This window comes from Bubalus kerabau, chromosome X (assembly GCF_029407905.1).
Source record: "Bubalus kerabau isolate K-KA32 ecotype Philippines breed swamp buffalo chromosome X, PCC_UOA_SB_1v2, whole genome shotgun sequence".
NCBI classification, from domain to species: domain Eukaryota; kingdom Metazoa; phylum Chordata; class Mammalia; order Artiodactyla; family Bovidae; genus Bubalus; species Bubalus kerabau.
The window spans coordinates 13,472,303-13,490,505 of NC_073647.1; positions in this window are offsets into that span (position 1 = coordinate 13,472,303).

Genomic DNA, 18,203 nt, shown 5'->3' on the forward strand with positions numbered 1-18,203 from the left:
GTTTTCTTGCCTGGAGAATCCCAGGGACGGCGGAGCCTGGTGGGTTGCCGTCTATGGGGTTGTACAGAGTCAGACACGACTGAAGTGACTTAGCAACAGCAGCAGCAGCAGTCTAAATTACCACAAGAGGCATACTGGGAGGGGTTTGTCCTTAACACTGTGTTAAAGACAGTGACAACTGAGAGACACAATTGAGTCCTTAATTTTAGTTTTCTAGTCCAACTGAATCCTCCTTTATAGATCTATATTAACCATATCTCATGGTCAGAGACTTAAAGCTTACCTCTTAAGACAGCAATCATCGCACTTTACTGCATTTAACATCATATAGGGAGCTTGTTAAAAATTCATATAACATGGTCCCCACTGCCAGATATTTTGATTCAGTTAGTTTGGGAGTTTGGGAGGGGACCCAGGATTCTGTAACAGTTGTTTCCGATACACGAGATCTAGAGAATCACACTTTGAGAAACAAAGTTTAGATCGCTTTCTATATCAACTTAAATATGTTGTCTTTACTGGAGTAGAAGACCTTATTCTGAAACTAATATTTTTAGTGAATGTACACATTCTCAACAAACAACCTCTTTCAAATTCATCACAGTTTATTCAAATCCCTCCTGTTAAATATGGATCAAAATTAAATGGGCCTCTTTGAATTTACATACTACAAATTTGAAAAGTGCCGTTGAATCCTATTTTTGTATCCTTAGCATTGGCTACTTCAATCTAATTTTAGGAAAGTGGTAATGGGTCAGTAAGGATTACATATATGACTAAAGGAAAATGCTTTAATTGCTTCCTACACGTATCATTATGAATTAAATACAGCTCCTAGATCATCAGTTGAAACTGGATCAACAATTTTTATAGTTTAGTCCTTCTATTTTGGAGTAGTAATAACTAACACACAACAATTTTTCTGTCAATCCAGTGCACATTCTTCATGTGATTTTTGTTAATAGTCTCTTGTCATGCTAAGTTTGTGGATGATGCTTGGGTTCAAAACATAGAGTGTGTAAAAAGAAAATCACCTAAAATTCCATTATCTGGAGAGAACACTATGAATATTGGGTTAACTTCCTCTTTCTATATATATGTATGAATATGCACATGTATAAAATAGAGCTAATATAACACTGTATATAGAGTTTAAGCATGAAATCATATGCACTTTTTCATGTCATTCAATATATATTTTAAACATCATTTTCAGAGTTTCAACTTAATGTTAATATAGAACCATGGAATCAATAAAATATTACACTTAAAAGTAGGTTAGGCATGTTTATTTATGCTCATTTTTCAATTGTTTCTGCCTCATAACGGTGTTTTGAATATTAAATGTATTAATGCTTATTAAGCACTTAGCATATAGCAAGTGCCCCTGGTGGCTCAGAAGGTAAAGCGTCTGCCTACAATGCAGGAGACCCAGGTTTGATTCCTGGGTCAGGAAGATCCCCTGGAGAAGGAAATGGCAACCTACTCCAGTACTCTTGCCTGGAAAATCCCTTGGACGGAGGATCCTGGTAGACTACAGTTCATGGGGTCGCAAAGAGTTGGACACGACTGAGAGACTTCACTTTCACTTTCATTATTATTCAAAAGCATTTTTTTGGTCTCTTTTCCCAGGTGGCTCAGTGGTAAAGAATCTTCCTGCCAATTTATGAGACATAGGAGATGTGGGTTTGATCCCTGGGTCAGGAAGATCCCTAGGAGAAGGAAATGGCAGCCCACTTCAGTATTCTTTCCTGGAGAATCTCATGGACAGAGCCTGGCAGGCTACAGTCAGTCCATAGGGTCACAAAGAATCTGACATGACTGAGCAACTTAACACACACATATTAGCAAAAGATACTAAGGCCTTAGATAAGCAGATGACATTACATTTCTCCTGGTTTCTCTCATTAAAGCAGTAAAGTTGAATATTAATAAGTCTAGAGAATTATGTTGTCATGCATGTTAGTCTGGGAAATATAAATTCATCTCATAAGAAGTCAAAGGATCAAAGAAGGTTTTTACTGTTAATTGGAAACAAAGTGTCATTGGTATCCTGATTTAAAGGGCACTCAATTATGATTAGCTAATAATAAAAGAAAAGATAAATAAAAATAATTAAGGTTAAATTTAAGTTATTATTAGCCTCTATTTCTCTAAAATCTTTTACTCATGGCCCATGGCACTAAATAAAATTAAATATAGAAAAGTTTCATAATTCACAATGACATTCTCAATGTTAAGACATTTTTAAATAAAAATGCATTACTGAAAGCATACTTCAAAATTATTAGATGTAATATTTTTATAGCCAAAAGCACTTAAATTTTAAGAATTTAACAACTGGAGGACTGTAATACTATTTATAGATTTAGAAAGATTTAGTCACTTTCAAAAGTTAAAATTCTTTCTCTCTTTAAGTCATCTGTTCTCTCTCTCTTTAGGAATGGTTTTGTTAAATATAATCTCAAGATTCTGATTATTCTCTATTGTAAGGAAACCACATCAAGAGCAAAGTAAGATATTCTTCTTAATTGTTAGTAAGGCTTTGGAAGGTTCATGGACAGACAGTTCACTAATTTGTTACGGTCCTTGCCATAACATTTGAAAGAATGGTCTGGAAAATCTCAGAATAGACACTGCCTAAAATAAAACCTAGGAAGTGACCTAAGTTCAGTGAAGTACTGAGAATATGTTACCTGAAACTTTAGCTTAATGAGTTCCTTAATTAGGGAAGGCATAATTTAAGTGCTAAAAAGTCATGTGGCTGAATATTTGAGTTATTGTATGTTTACATCAATTTAACTATAAGCTATAATTATCAGTTATAAGAAGTCTGAATTAAAAGTCTACTCCCACTTCCACCACAGCTAAAAAATTTCTGAAGAAGTATTACTGACATGCTTCTGTTTATATGCTTTAGACACATTTATTCACAGATATGTTATTCATTTCCATAAATGAAAATTCAATTAAATGAACAACAATAGAAAGTATAAGTGTTTTAAAATGTATTATTGTCCAACAAACAACAAATAATAGTCTCTGGTTACATATATTTTTTTCTCAAAATAGTAGCATAATTTTATATATGTCTAATATACTTTGAAGTGTAACCTTTTATTTAGCCCATTATTTAAGTTACTATTAAAAAGGAACTCTGAAAATGATGTTTACAAAGAATTATAAAGTACTTGGAAAAATGCATAAGACATGCAATGTATGAGAAAAAAAAGAAAGTGGGATACAATTGTATATAGGGTATTAGCTTGAAACTTTCTTGTTTTCCCAATTTTCTATGATAAGCATATATTATTTTAACAGCCAGGAAACACGTTTGTTTAATGGGTGCCTGTGTGTGTGTGCTCAGTCTCTCAGTCATGTCCAACTCTTTGTGACCCCGTAGACTGTAGCCTGCCAGACTTCTCTGTGCATGGAATTTTCCAGTCAAGAATACTAGCATGGGTTGTCATTTCCTACTCCACGTGATCTTCCTGATAACAGGGATTGAACCCTTGTCTCTTGCGTATCCTGCATTGGCAGGTGGAGTCTTTATCACTGTGCCACCTGGGAAGCCCAAACAGGACCCTAGTCAATAACCACAATTAGAAGAGAACAGTGACAACACCTATTTTTTTTTCATGATTCTATGAAAGTATAATGTATTATTTCAGCACTTCACATCATGGAACCCGAATTAGAAAAAAACATTTGTTATCTACCCTTTTATATATTGATGATGATAATCAAAGCAAGGCAGAACACCATGGAAGTCCCTGGTTTGGTCACTTCTGAGGCCTCTCTCCTTGGCTTGTATATGGCCACCTTCTCCCTGTGTCTTCATATAGTCTGTATCTGTGTCCTAATATACTCTTTTAATAAGTATATCAATCATATTGGATTAGGGTCCACCTATATAACCTCATTTTTACTTAATTACTTCTTTAAAAGCCTTATATTCAAATACAGTCACATTCTCAGTTACTGGAGGTTAGGAATTCAACATATTGATTTGCAGGGGAGAAAATACAGCCCATAATACTCTACGCCCTGGACCCCTCAAATTCATGTCTTTGCCACATATATGTTACATTCATTCCATCTCAACAACCACAAAAGTCTTAACTCATTCCAGCATGAACTCTAAGTTCAAAGTCTCATCTAAATCAGATATGGATAAGATTCCAGGTTTAATTCATCCTGAGGCAAAGTTTCTCTCCAGCTGTGAACCTATGAAAACAGCAAGTTGACTGCTTCCAAAATACAATAGTTGTGTAGGCATAGGATAGAATTTTCCAAATCTTTAAGTTCAGGTTCCCTTTGCTTAACAATTGCTTCTTCAATTTTCCTCTCTCTTCTTGCATTTTACTGTAAGCAGCAAGGAGAAACTAAGCTGTGCTTTCAACACTTTACCAATCACCCCAGCTAAATATCCAAATTGATCACTTGCAACCTCTACTTTCAACAAAACACTAGAACACAGTTTGGCCAAATTTTTGCCAATATAACATAGATTGTATTTCCTCCAGTTTCCATTAATATGTTTCTCATATCTAACACCTCAACAGAAGTACCTTTAACATTCATATTTCTACCAACATTTTGTTCATGATGAGATATGTGTTCTCAGATGATATATATGTTCTCAGATTATAGAAGCTTTATTCACAGCTCTCCTCGTTTCTTCCTAAGTCATCATCAGAGTTGTCTTTAATGTCCATGTTTCTATCAACACTCTGTTCAAAGCAATTGAGGCTTTTTCTAATATGCAACTCAAACTCTTCCAGTCTCTATCCACTACCGGTTCCATTTCTACATTTCACTTTTTTCTTCCCACCCCTTTGCCTTGTACAGATTGGGATTGATATAGCCATAGGTACATTAGAGATCTGGCTAAGGGGAAAATCATATAGTTTGGCATTAGTAGGATTTATCTGTGTGGTTCATAGTCACTTTTCTGTATAGTTATTACTAGCTGCCCCAGGGTAGGAGTGGCTTCCAGGAATACTCCTGTTACCTCTGTGCCTACAACATGAATATGCAAAGTTAAAGCTGTGTAGTGATACAAATATGATCTATAGCTGCTGGCACCTGAAATATGAAGGCAATGAAAGATAAGCAAGATTTGAAATATATAAAGTCAGAGGCCTGTCTATGCAAAAGTCTTCCAAATATTAAATGTATAAAGTTATAGGCAAAGATTGGTTCTCACCAGAGCCTAGTCAAATATTGTCTCCTATCAACAATATTCTTGATAATGTGACTATAAAAGGACCATATGGCTCTTTTCACTTTTCATGGAAATTATATGAAATATAATTTGTTAAAATTTCTGTTTGTAGGTCACTTATCTATAGCAGTATTATAAAAAATGAATAGGTCTATATGAAGTTACATGCATATTTATTAGCAATAGTAGAAAAGGCACTAATTTTGATCTTGTGAAAGACTAAGTTATCTTTCTATTCTCTCTTTAGACAATAAAATTTACAAAATAATGGTCATATTAAAAGGTGATCGAGAGTATGCATTCAAGGAAGTCAACGAGTGTCAGGCAGGTTATATTTTATTGATTTTTGTGTTGTTTGTGGTATCTGTCAGCATTGCAATGTGTAATTTGTTTTCATTTATTTCCTAATTTTAAACAAATTTTCATTTTTGAACCTAATTGTACATTATTTTACTTAAAGAGTGTTCCCAAATTGTATATAATTTCAGTCTCTGCAAATTTTGGATCTGTCCCCAGATACAGGCTTCCCAGATGGTGCTAGTGGTAAAGAACCTGCCTGCCAATGCAGGAGATGTAAGAACCTCAGGTTCGATCCCTGGGTTGGGAAGATCTCCTGGGGGAGGGCATCGCAACCCATTCCAGCATTCTTCCCTGGAGAATCCCATGGACAGAGGAGCCTGGTGGGCTACAGTCTATAGGGTCAAAAAGGGTCGGACACAACTGAAGCGACTTAGCACACATGCATGCATGTTAAAATATATCATAGGAGAGACCAATAAAAATTGGAATAATCAGGGAAAATTACCAGTCATTTTAATGGAATGAAATCAGTTTTATTTTTCAAATATTTGGGTCCTCTATGTAGAGAAATTTTGTTTCCTCAAACAACATGGAGTTTCTTATAACAGGGCAGGAAGTCAGTACTATATTCAGAGTTGTTAAGAACTATTAAGTCTTTCTGGGACCAGTCACATTGTGGCTAATCATTTTGGCTGCCTTGTGGCAGGCATTTTCCAATTAACTGACAGCACAGACCTCCTAATTTCATTCTCAGCTCCAGCGAATGAATCATGATTGTACTGTTATCCTTTGCTTTGTTAGTAAATGGTCTATGTCGAGGCATGTTACCTAATTCTTGCAAATAAAAGTCTGATGGGGCTTTCTGGGGAATATTTTTCTCTGTAATAAAAATGGCACGAGCTGAGTAAGAAGAAATTTCTTTTTGCCTCCCACTTTTTCAGATATTGGTGTAAGGGTGTAATATTTGGAGCTGTAGCAACGATCTTTTTGATCACAAGAGAATCAAGGGAATTAAAGTGATACCAACTCAAGAGTAGTACTGTGATATCATGTGTGCATGTTCAGTCACTCAGTCATGTCTGATTCTTTGCAACCTCATGAATTATAGCCTGTCAGTCTCCTCTGTCCATGGGATTTCCCAGGCAAGAATACTGGAATGGGCTGCCATTTCCTCCTCCAGGGCATCTTCCCAACCCAGAGATCGAACCCACGTCTCCTTAATCTGCTGTCATTGAAATCCAAAAGCAACTCTAAGACAGCCTGGTTCCAGACATCTAGTTATGAAATATAATTAAATACTATCTAAAACACTGTTGCCTGAGGTTTTTTTTTTGTTTGTTTGTTAGGTAGAGCTGAAAACATTTCCAGTTAAATGATGATGGGTAAAATATGGGATGAAGAAGGGAAAAGTTTCGAATTAGTTCTCATATTAACAAATGCTTTCCTTCAAAACGTAATTATGAAGATGTGCCTTATAAGTATGAAATACTTACTTTCCTATTTGAAATGTTTTATTAATTTTCATGTAGCATGCCAAACTAAGATGGAAACTTGTTAAATGAAAAAAATTAAATAATAGCTTTATTGCAATATAGTTGGCTGGCACACTAAGCGCAGGTGGCTGACACCGCCGCACTAAGCCTGGCCGAGAGGAGATACACCACGTCCGAGGTCAGGGGCAGAAGCCGGGAGGACCCCATGCCCGAAGGGCAGCGGCCAAGAAGAGTTACCCCACGTCCGAAGTCAGGGGCAGTGGTCGAAAGTGCCAGACTGCGACGGCACAGGAACGGCTGAGAGGAGCTACCCCTCGTCCAAGGTCAGGGGTGGTGATGAGAGGAGTTACCCCACGTCTGAGGTCAGGGGTGGCGGCCGGGAGGACCAACCCCCCGTCCAAGGAGCTGTGGCTGCGCGGGTGCAGGAGGGGCTAGAGGAGCTATCCCACGCTGAAGGTCAGGAAGGGCAGCAGTGAGGAGATACCCTTCGTCCAAGGTAAGGAGCAGCAGCTGCGCTTTGCTGGAGCAGTCGTGAAGAGATACCCCACACCCAAGGTAAGAGAAACCCAAGTAACATGGTAGGTGTTGCAAGAGGGCATCAGAGGGCAGACACACTGAAATCATACTCACAGAAAACTAGTCAATCTAATCACACTAGGACCACAGCCTTGTCTAACTTAATGAAACTAAGCCATGCCCGTGGGCAAACCAATATGGGTGGGTCATGGTGGAGAGATCTGACAGAATGTGGTCCTCTGGAGAAGGGAATGGCAAATCACATCAGTATTCTTGCCTTTAGAACCCCATGAACAGTATGAAAAGGCAAAATGATAGGATACTGAAAGAGGAACTCCCCAGGTCAGTAGGTGCCCAATATGCTACTGGAGATCAGTGGAGAAATAACTCCAGAAAGAATGAAGGGATGGAGCCAAAGCAAAAACAATACCCAGCTGTGGATGTGACTGGTGATAGAATCAAGGTCTGATGCTGTAAAGAGCAATATTGCATAGGAACCTGGAATGTTAGGTCCATGAATCAAGGCAAATTAGAAGTGGTCAAACAAGAGATGGCAAGAGTGAATGTCGACATTCTAGGAATCAGCGAACTGAAGTGGACTGGAATGGGTGAATTTAACTCAGATGACCATTATATCTACTACTGCGGGCAGGAATCCCTCAGAAGAAATGGAGTAGCCATCATGGTCAACGAAAGAGTCCGAAATGCAGTACTTGGATGCAATCTCAAAAACGACAGAATGATCTCTGTTCGTTTCCAAGGCAAACCATTCAATATCACAGTAATCCAAGTCTATGCCCCAACCAGTAACGCTGAAGAAGCTGAGTTGAACGGTTCTATGACGACCTACAAGACCTTTTAGAACTAACACCCAAAAAAGATGTCCTTTTCATTATAGGGGACTGGAATGCAAAAGTATGAAGTCAAGAAACACCTGGAGTAACAGGCAAATTTGGCCTTGGAATACGGAATGAAGCAGGACAGAGACTAATTGAGTTTTGCCAAGAAAATGCACTGGTCATAGCAAACACCCTCTTCCAACAACACAAGAGAAGACCATCTGGACATCACCAGATGGTCAACACTGAAACCAGATTGATTATATTCTTTGCAGCCAAAGATGGAGAAGCTCTATACAGTCAGCAAAAACAAGACCAGGAACTGACTGTGGCTCAGATCATGAACTCCTTATTGCCAAATTCAGACTTTAATTGAAGAAAGTAGGGAAAACCACTAGGCCATTCAGGTATGTCCTAAATCAAATCCCTTATGATTATACAGTGGAAGTGAGAAATAGATTTAAGGGCCTAGATCTGATAGACAGAGTGCCTGATGAACTATGGAATGAGGTTCGTGACATTGTACAGGAGACAGGGATCAAGGCCATCCCCATGGAAAAGAAAAGCAAAAAAGCAAAATGACTGTCTGGGGAGGCCTTACAAATAGCTGTGAAAAGAAGAGAAGCCAAAAGCAAAGGAGAAAAGGAAAGATACAAGCATCTGAATACAGAGTTCCAAAGAACAGCAAGTAGAGATAAGAAAGCCTTCTTCAGCAATCAATGCAAAGAAATAGAGGAAAACAACAGAATGAGAAAGACATGAGATCTCTTCAAGAAAATTAGCGATACCAAGGGAACATTTCATGCAAAGATGTGCTCGATAAAGGACAGAAATAGTATGGACCTAACAGAAGCAGATGATATCAAGAAGAGGTGGCAAGAATACACAGAAGAACTGTACAAAAAAGATCTTCACAACCCAGATAATCAGGATGGTGTGATCACTGACCTAGAGCCAGACATCCTGGAATGTGAAGTCAAGTGGGCCTTAGAAAGCATCACTATGAACAAAGCTAGTGGAGGTGATGGAATTCTAGTTGAGCTATTTCAAATCCTGAAAGATGATGCTGTGAAAGTGCTGCACTCAATATGCCAGCAAATTTGGAAAACTCAGCAGTGGCCACAGGACTGGAAAAGGTCAGTTTTCATTCCAATCCCAAAGAAAGGCAATGCCAAAGAATGCTCAAACTACCGCACAATTGCACTCATCTCACATGCTAGTAAAGTAATGCTCAAAATTCTGCAAGCCAGGCTTCAGCAATATGTGAACCGTGAACTTCCTGATGTTCAAGCTGGTTTTAGAAAAGGCAGAGGAACCAGAGATCAAATTGCCAACATCCGCTGGATCATGGAAAAAGCAAGAGAGTTCCAGAAAAACATCTATTTCTGCTTTATTGACTATGCCAAAGCCTTTGACTGTGTGGATCACAATCAACTGTGGAAAATTCTGAAAGAGATGGGAATGCCAGACCACCTGACCTGCCTCTTGAGAAATTTGTATGCAGGTCAGGAAGCAGTAGTTAGAACTGGACATGGAATAACAGACTGGTTCCAAATAGGAAAAGGAGTACGTCAAGGCTGTATATTGTCACCCTGTTTATTTAGCTTATATGCAGAGTACATCATGAGAAACGCTGAACTGGAAGAAACACAAGCTGGAATCAAGATTGCCGGGAGAAATATCAATAACCTCAGATATGCAGATGACACCACCCTTATGGCAGAAAGTGAAGAGGAACTAAAAAGCCTCTTGATGAAAGTGAAAGGGGAGAGTGAAAATGTTGGCTTAAAGCTCAACATTCAGAAAATGAAGGTCATGGCATCCGGTCCCATCACTTCATGGGAAATAGATGGGGCAACAGTGGAAACAGTGTCAGACTTTATTTTTCTGGGCTCCATAATCACTGCAGATGGTGACTGCGGCCATGAAATTAAAAGACGCTTACTCCTTGGAAGGAAAGTTATGACCAACCTGGATAGCATATTGAAAAGCAGAGACATTACTTTGCCAACAAAGGTCCGTCTAGTCAAGGCTATGGTTTTTCCAGTGGTCATGTATGGATGTGAGAGTTGGACTGTGAAGAAGGCTGAGCGCCAAAGAATTGCTGCTTTTGAACTGTGGTGTTGGAGAAGACTCTTGAGAGTCCCTTGGACTGCAAGGAGATCCAACCAGTCCATTCTGAAGGACATCAGCCCTGGGATTTCTTTGGAAGGAATGATGCTAAAGCTGAAGCTCCAGTACTTTGGCCACCTCATTTGAAGAGTTGACTCATTGGAAAAGACTCTGATGCTGGGAGGGATTGAGGGCAGGAGGACAAGGGGACGACGGAGGATGAGATGGCTGGATGGCATCACGGACTCGATGGACGTGAGTCTGGGTGAACTCTGGGAGTTGGTGATGGACAGGGAGGCCTGGTGTGCTGCAGTTCATGGGGTCGCAAAGAGTCGGACATGACTGAGTGAACTGAACCACAAAAAATACCATTTTAAAGTGTATGATTTAGTGGTTTTTAGTGTATTCATAGGGTTCAATCCCTGGGTTGGGAAGATCCCCTGGAGAGGGGAAAGGCTACCCACTCTAGTATTCTGGCCTGGAAAATTCCATCGACTGTATAGTATATTCATAAATTTAGGCATTGATCATCAATATCTAATTCTAGAACGTTTTCATCATTCCTAAGAGGAACTCAATATCTATTAGTAGTCACTCCCCATTCCCCCATCTGTCAGCCCCTGGCAGCCACTTATCTATCTTCTGCCACTATGGATTGGTCCACTCTGGACATTTCATATAGATGGAATCACACTGTATGTGGCCTTCTTTGTCTGGCTTTCTTCACTTAGTATAATTTTCTCAAGGTTCATCCATGTTGTATCATTAATTAGTACTTCATTTCTTGTCATGGCTGAATAATATTCCATTGTATAGATGTAACATATTGTGTTTATCCATTCATCTCTTGATGGACATTTGGGTTGTTTCAATCTTTTGGCTATTGTGAGTGCTGCTGTGAACACTGGTTTACAAGCTTTTTTTTGAACATCTGTTTTCAATTATTTTAGGTGTGCCACTAGGAGTGGAATTTCTGAGTCATATAGTAATTCTGTGTTTAATATATTGGGGAACTGCAAGACTTTTCCAAAGTGGGTGCACATTTTACAGTACTACTAGGAGTATATGGGGATTTCAATTTCTCCACATCCTCATCAACACTTGTTTTTGTGTGTCTTTTTTGTTACAACCACCCTAGTGAATGTGAAGTAGTAGTTCTTCGTGGGTTTGACTTGCATTTCCCCCATTATTTCATGTACTTATTAGTCATTTACATATCTTATTTGCAGAAATGTGTTGTGATCGTCTGCCCATTTTTAATTGAGATAATTGTCTTCCTTTTCTTGAATTGTTAGAATTTTTATATATTCTGGATTCTAGACCCTTATCAAGTATATGATTTGCAAATATTTTGTCCCATTCTGTGGATTATCTTTTCAATTTTTGATGGTGTTCTTGGAAGCACAAACAGTTTAATATCTGGTGAAGTTAAATTTAGCTAGTTTTTCTTTGGTTGTTTGTGCTTTTGGTATCACATTTAAGGAACTATTGGAAATACTGCAGGCTGAGATATGGTGACAAATTTTCATAGTAGAGAAGATAGGAGCTTGAAGCATTTTATTTAGATATTAAAAGGGACCTGGTAACATCTAAGCTATATTTCAGTACATGTCCAGAGTACAATATTAAATACTGACTACCTATTTCAGAATAACCTAAAAATGCTTAATAAAAATAGAGATCACATGGCTCCTTCTGACATATCAAAACAAATCCCTGGGTTTAGGGACCAGGAATATGAATTTTAAACAAGTTCTTAAACAGATTTTGCTGTGTATGGAAGTTTGAGAACCGCTGAACTATGACATATGTCCTCCAGTAAGCATTAAATGCAAATTTCTTTATTTCTGATAACTGTCAGCATCACTGTCAACTTCTAGCAGACTTAATGCAACAGTATAAAATGTGCTCTTACTTTGTGCCAGGCACTGTGCTAGGCACTAAAGATATCCTACAAAGCAAATTTTCTAAGAATATTTAAATGTGATAATTATTGTGGTACATACAAGTATTCATAAATACCTGACACAGGCAGATACATTATGTGCAAAATTGTCATTTCAAAGCAAACTGTGTTGATTTATTTATGATTCCACAGAATCTAATTATGGGAGGCTAGGTATCAGTTTCCATTTAATCAGAATAACATTTGAAATTTTTACATAATTTTTGGTCAATACAAGAATAGGAGCACTACAATAAGCTGTGAGCTCTCCATGAGGAGTTTATGTCTTCAGTTCAGTTCAGTCGCTCAGTCATGTCTGACTCTTTGCGACCCCATGAACCGCAGCATGCCAGGCCTCCTATCCATCACCAACTGCTGGAGTTCACCCAGACCCATGTCCATTGACTCGGTGTTGCCTTTCAACCATCTCATCCTCTGTCGTCCCCTTCTCCTCCTGCCCTCAATCTTTCCCAGCATCAGGATCTTTTCAAATGAGTTAGCTCTTCGCATGAGGTGGCCAAAGTATTGGAGTTTCAGCTTCAGCATCAGTCCTTCCAATGAACACTCAAGACTGATCTCCTTTAGGATGGACTGGTTGGATCTCCTTGCAGTCCAAGGGACTCTCAGGAGTCTTCTCCAACACCACAGTTCAAAAGCATCAATTCTTTGACGCTCAGCTTTCTTTATAGTCCAACTCTCACATCCATACATGACCACTGGAAAAACCATAATCTTGACTAGATGAACCTTTGCTGACAAAGTGATGTCTCTGCTTTTTATTATGCTGTCTAGGTTGGTCATAACTTTCCTTCCAAGGAGTAAGCGTCTTTTAATTTCATGGCTGCAGTCACAATTTATCATATTTGAGAAAGAAATTTACATACACTTGTACATATTTTCAACCTCTGAGCATGCTGTGGTTTGCAATATAATTAAGATCTTACAGAAACGAAAATGCAGATACATGAGATACATATTAATCTAGACACTATTGTAATGTGAATAAAGTATTAGGAGAAAATGACAATAAATGATGGAAGACTCTATGGGCAGTTGCATCTAAATCCCACAGTCACTGACTGTGGTGACCAGTCTCCAATATGACCCCCAGTGATACCCATCACCTGGTATTCTCATACTGTGTAGTTTCCTATCACATGATACCTGAATTGGCCTGTGTGACCCATAGACTAGGGCAAAAGCAATGTAAATGGTGGTGGCTTCTTTCTTGGATATGCTCACTCTCACTTGCTCTCTTTCTCTTTTTCTTGGATCACTTCCTCTTGAGAAAGCCATGTGAGAGAAGGCAAAGGAGGGGTCCATGTGCTGATGAACTGAAATCTCTTGCTAAAAGCTACAGGTTTGAGCTTGGAAGTTGATCTTTCAGCCTTCTGTTAAGATAGTATTCAAATACTACAGCCCTAGCTGACAGCTTGACTATGATCTTATGAGAGAACTGAGTCAAGACCACCTAACTAACCTGCTCTTGGATCCCTGATGAACAGAAATCATGAGATAATAAATATTTGTTGTTTTAAAACTGTTAGGTTTCATAGTAATCTGTTAGGCAATGGTAGATAACTAGCATGCATATCAAAGAAATATTATTTGATGTGAATAAACAGATTTCTATAAAGTAATACTTTCTGGAAAAATGTAACCTTAAAATTCTTACAGTTATCCCAGTACTAAAAAGGTTAAAAATTTCCCTAGCAATGTTGTCAAAACCTTTGTAACATAAAATTCCATTTTAATCAATATTTCTTAAAGAGTGTATTACAATTCTAGTCATAAGGAAACATTATGAATTGCTCAATAGTATCATATGGATTTTATGTGGAGTAAATTCTTCCTTGGTCATACAGTGTCTTCAGTCTTAAATTACAATTATTACTTTATTTTTAACACCAGTTAACATTCAGATGCTTACTATGTGGTAGACATTGCATTTCATTGTTTCATTCCCTATTACTTACTGCCTATAATATATTCCCACTTAATTCTCATAATGACCCCACAAGAGAAGCACTATTTATTATCCCTTTTTAAGTTCTCAAAGCTAACAAGTGTCAGAACATAGATGTGAATCTAAGTCCTTTTCCAGAGCCCAGGTTAATGAAAGAGTATACTGAAATATTCTTATATGAAATAATCCTTGACAAAGACTCATTAACAGAACTTCAGTCAGGCTTCTCTAAACCCTTTATCATTATGTTATGTACCTATTTCTCTCTGATAACTTCCCTTGATCTTAAGTCCTCTCTTTCTGAAATTAATGTAGCTACTTATGCTTTCTTTTCATCAGTGTTAGCATGGTCTATCTTTCTCTCTCCATTTACTTTTAATCTATGTGTGTCTTTACATTTAATGTTGGTTTCTTATAGACAACATATAGTTTGGCCTTTGTTTTTAATCTTATATAGAACTTGTGTTCATTTATTTATTTATTGCATGTGAGATCTTAGTTCTCTGACCAAGGATCAAACCTGAGCCTCCTGCAGGGGAAGCATGAAATCTTAACCACTGTACTGCCAGGAACTCCCAGTTGGGTTTTGTTTTTGATTCAATATGACCGTCTGTCTTTTCATTGGTGTATTTAGACAATTGACATTGAAAGTGATTATTCATATAGTTGGACTAATATCTACCATATTTGTTACTGTTTTCTATTTACTGCCTTTGTTTTTTGTTCCTATTTTTTGTTTCACACTTTTTTTCTGCCTTTTCTGATTTTAATTGAACACTGTATATGACTTTATTTTCTCTCTTTCTTAGACTATCAATTATACCTCTTTTACTTCTTTTTTTAGTTCTTGCCCTACAGTTTGCAATATATATTTACAGTTAATTTAAGACGAGTTTCGAATGACACTATACTACTTCATGGGTAGTGTGTTTGCATGCTCAGTCACTCGGTTGTGTCCAACTGTTTGCAACCCCATGGACCATAGCCTGCCAGTCTCCTCTGTCCATGGGATTCTCCAGGAAAGAATACTGGAGTGGGTTGCCATTTCCTTCTCCAGGGAATCTTCCTGACCCAGGGATCGAACTTACATCTCCTGCATTGGCAGGCGGGTTCTTTACCACTGAGCCACCTGGAAGCCCCATGAGTAGTGTTAAGTACCTTATAATAAAATATTCCTAATTCTTGCCTTCCATCCTTTGCTGTCATTTATTTCACTCATACATAAACATACATAAGCATATATACATATATGTATATACACACATAAAATTAAATATGTTGTTTCTTTTATTATTTTGAACAAACTTATCTGTTGGTTCGATTCAGGATTTTAAAAATGAATGTTTTTATTTTACTTCCTGTTTCCATTTTTTGATGTTCTTCCTTTCTTTATGTCAATCTAAGTTTCTGACCCAAATCATTTTTCTTCTCTCCAAAGAACTTCTTTTAACATTTTTTTTCAAGGTTGGCTTTACTGGCAATAAATTCCCTCAAATTTTATGTGCCCAAGACTGTTTTTATTTCTCCTTTAATTTTGAAGGATAATTTCATAGGGACAGGATAGTAGATTGGTGATTATTTCTCTCAGTACTTTAAATATTTCATTCCATTTTCTACTGCTTTCATGTCTGGATGTAATTCTTTTTTAAAATTAGTTAATTAATATTTTGGCCATGTTGGTCATTAGTTCCCAGACCCAGGATCAAACCCCCGCCCCTGGCAGTGAAGTGTGGAGTCCTGACCACTGGACTGCAAGGAAAGTCCTGGATGTAATTCTTATATTTGCACCACTATAGGTAAGATTTTATTTTTCCCTTTAGCTTCTCTCAAGATTTTTGTTTTAATGTTTATTTTCTGAAGTATCAGTATGATATATATTTGTTGTCATTCACCCTGCTTAGTATTCTCTGAATTTCCTGGGTCTGTGTTTCTCTGACATTACTTTAGGGAAATTCTCATTCATAATTGCTTCAATTATTGCTTCTGTTCCTCTTCCTTTCTTCTACTCCTGGTATTCCGTTTACACATATGTTACATCTCTTGTAGTTGTCCTCCAGTTCTTAGATTTCCTTTCCTCTATTTTTTCCAGTCTTTTTTCTGTTTGCTTTTCAGTTTTAGAAGTTTATATTCTCATATTCTTAAAGTCAAATTCTTTCCTGAGCTGTGCCTAGTTGACTAACAAGCCAATCAAAGGCATTCTTTATTTCTATTATGTGTTCTTGGTGTCTAGCATTTATCTCTAATTCTTTCTTAGAATTTCCACCTCTCCGCTTACATTATGCATCTGTTGTTTCATGTTGTCTACTTTTTGCATTTAAAGTCCTTAGCATAATAATCTTAATCCCTTTAAAATTCCTGGTCTGGTAATTCCAACACTCCTGCCATATCTGACTCTGGTTCTGATGCTTGTTTAGTCTCTTCAAATTGTGCTTTTGGCCTTTTAGTAGGACTTGTAACTTTTTTGCTAAAATGTAGACATGATATACAGGATAAAAGGAATTGCTGTAAATAGGCCTTTAGTGGGGGAGGTGAAGCATTCCATAGTCTTGCGATTATGTCTCAGTCTTTTGGTGAGCCTGTGTCGCTGGACTGTGAACCTCAGCAGTGCTTCTCTGTGGCCCTCTCCCCAGTGCCTTATCCCTGCCGCCTGCTTAGGTGGGACAGGATGGGTAGAAAGGGCTTATGTATTTCCTTCTCCCACGCAAACGGTTAGAAGGGCCTGGTGTTGTATATCCGCACCCCGCCCCCCCGCCCCCGCGGGTAGGTTAAGCTCTGATGTAACTTCAGCATTAGGCTCCAGTAAAATTGTTTTTCTTACAGCAGGCCTTGTTAAGAGAAATAGAATTCCTTTGGGACTTCCCTGGTGGTCCAGTGGTTAAGATTCCATGTTTTCATTGCAGTAGGCACAGGTTAGATCCCTGCTCAGGAATTATTATTAAGATCTCACATGCTGCAGTGTGGCCCCCTCCCCCCCCAAAAAAAGAATTTTCTGTCATATTTAAAAATGTTTCCTTTTCCATTCCTCCTGCTCAAAGCATGAGAAGAGTTTTCGCTGATATTCACTCTGAGGACTTGGTAGGGGCTCCTGGAGGTAAAACCCACAGAAGTGTGAGAACATCCCCAAGAGGAGGTCCTTGTGGATTTGTTAGGCTTGTCTGAGCCTCTAGCAATTCATCAATTACAGCTTAGGTTTTCCTACCCCAGCACTGATTCACATTGAGGTTTTTGCTTATGGATTTCTGCCCCTGTAAACTGTGCTTCTCTGTATCCACCTGTCTGTCTCTCTAATTCTAGGGACATTGGTTCACCCTGTGGCTTTCCTTCTCTGATGGATCTGAAAAGTGTTGGCAATTTTCCTTTTGATCAGCTTTTTATTTGTTGTTATAATGGAGTGAAGATTTCTAAGCTCTTTACATGCAGGACTGGAAATCAGAAGTCCTTGAGACATAATTTTCGTGTCTATCTGGCATTTGCTTTTTAGAGACAAGGTGTATATCTTCAGCAAGATTGCCTAAAACACAAAGGGCGCTTCTTCTTGCAAATTCTACTCTAATAGTTTACTGCCATTCCAGATAAAATTTATTTCAAGTGTTTTTTTTTATTTTACCAGCTTTATTGAGATATAACTCAGATATCATACAATTCACTGGTTTAAAGTACAGAATTCAATGTTTTAATTCAAAGAGCATCTGATAAAGAGAACTTTAAAGAAGTTATCCTTCTTATCCTCTTGGCTGTCCTGGAATGGCTAAAGAGGGGGAAGGACTATATTTGTGAGACTCCGAGAGATGGACACAAATGTTGC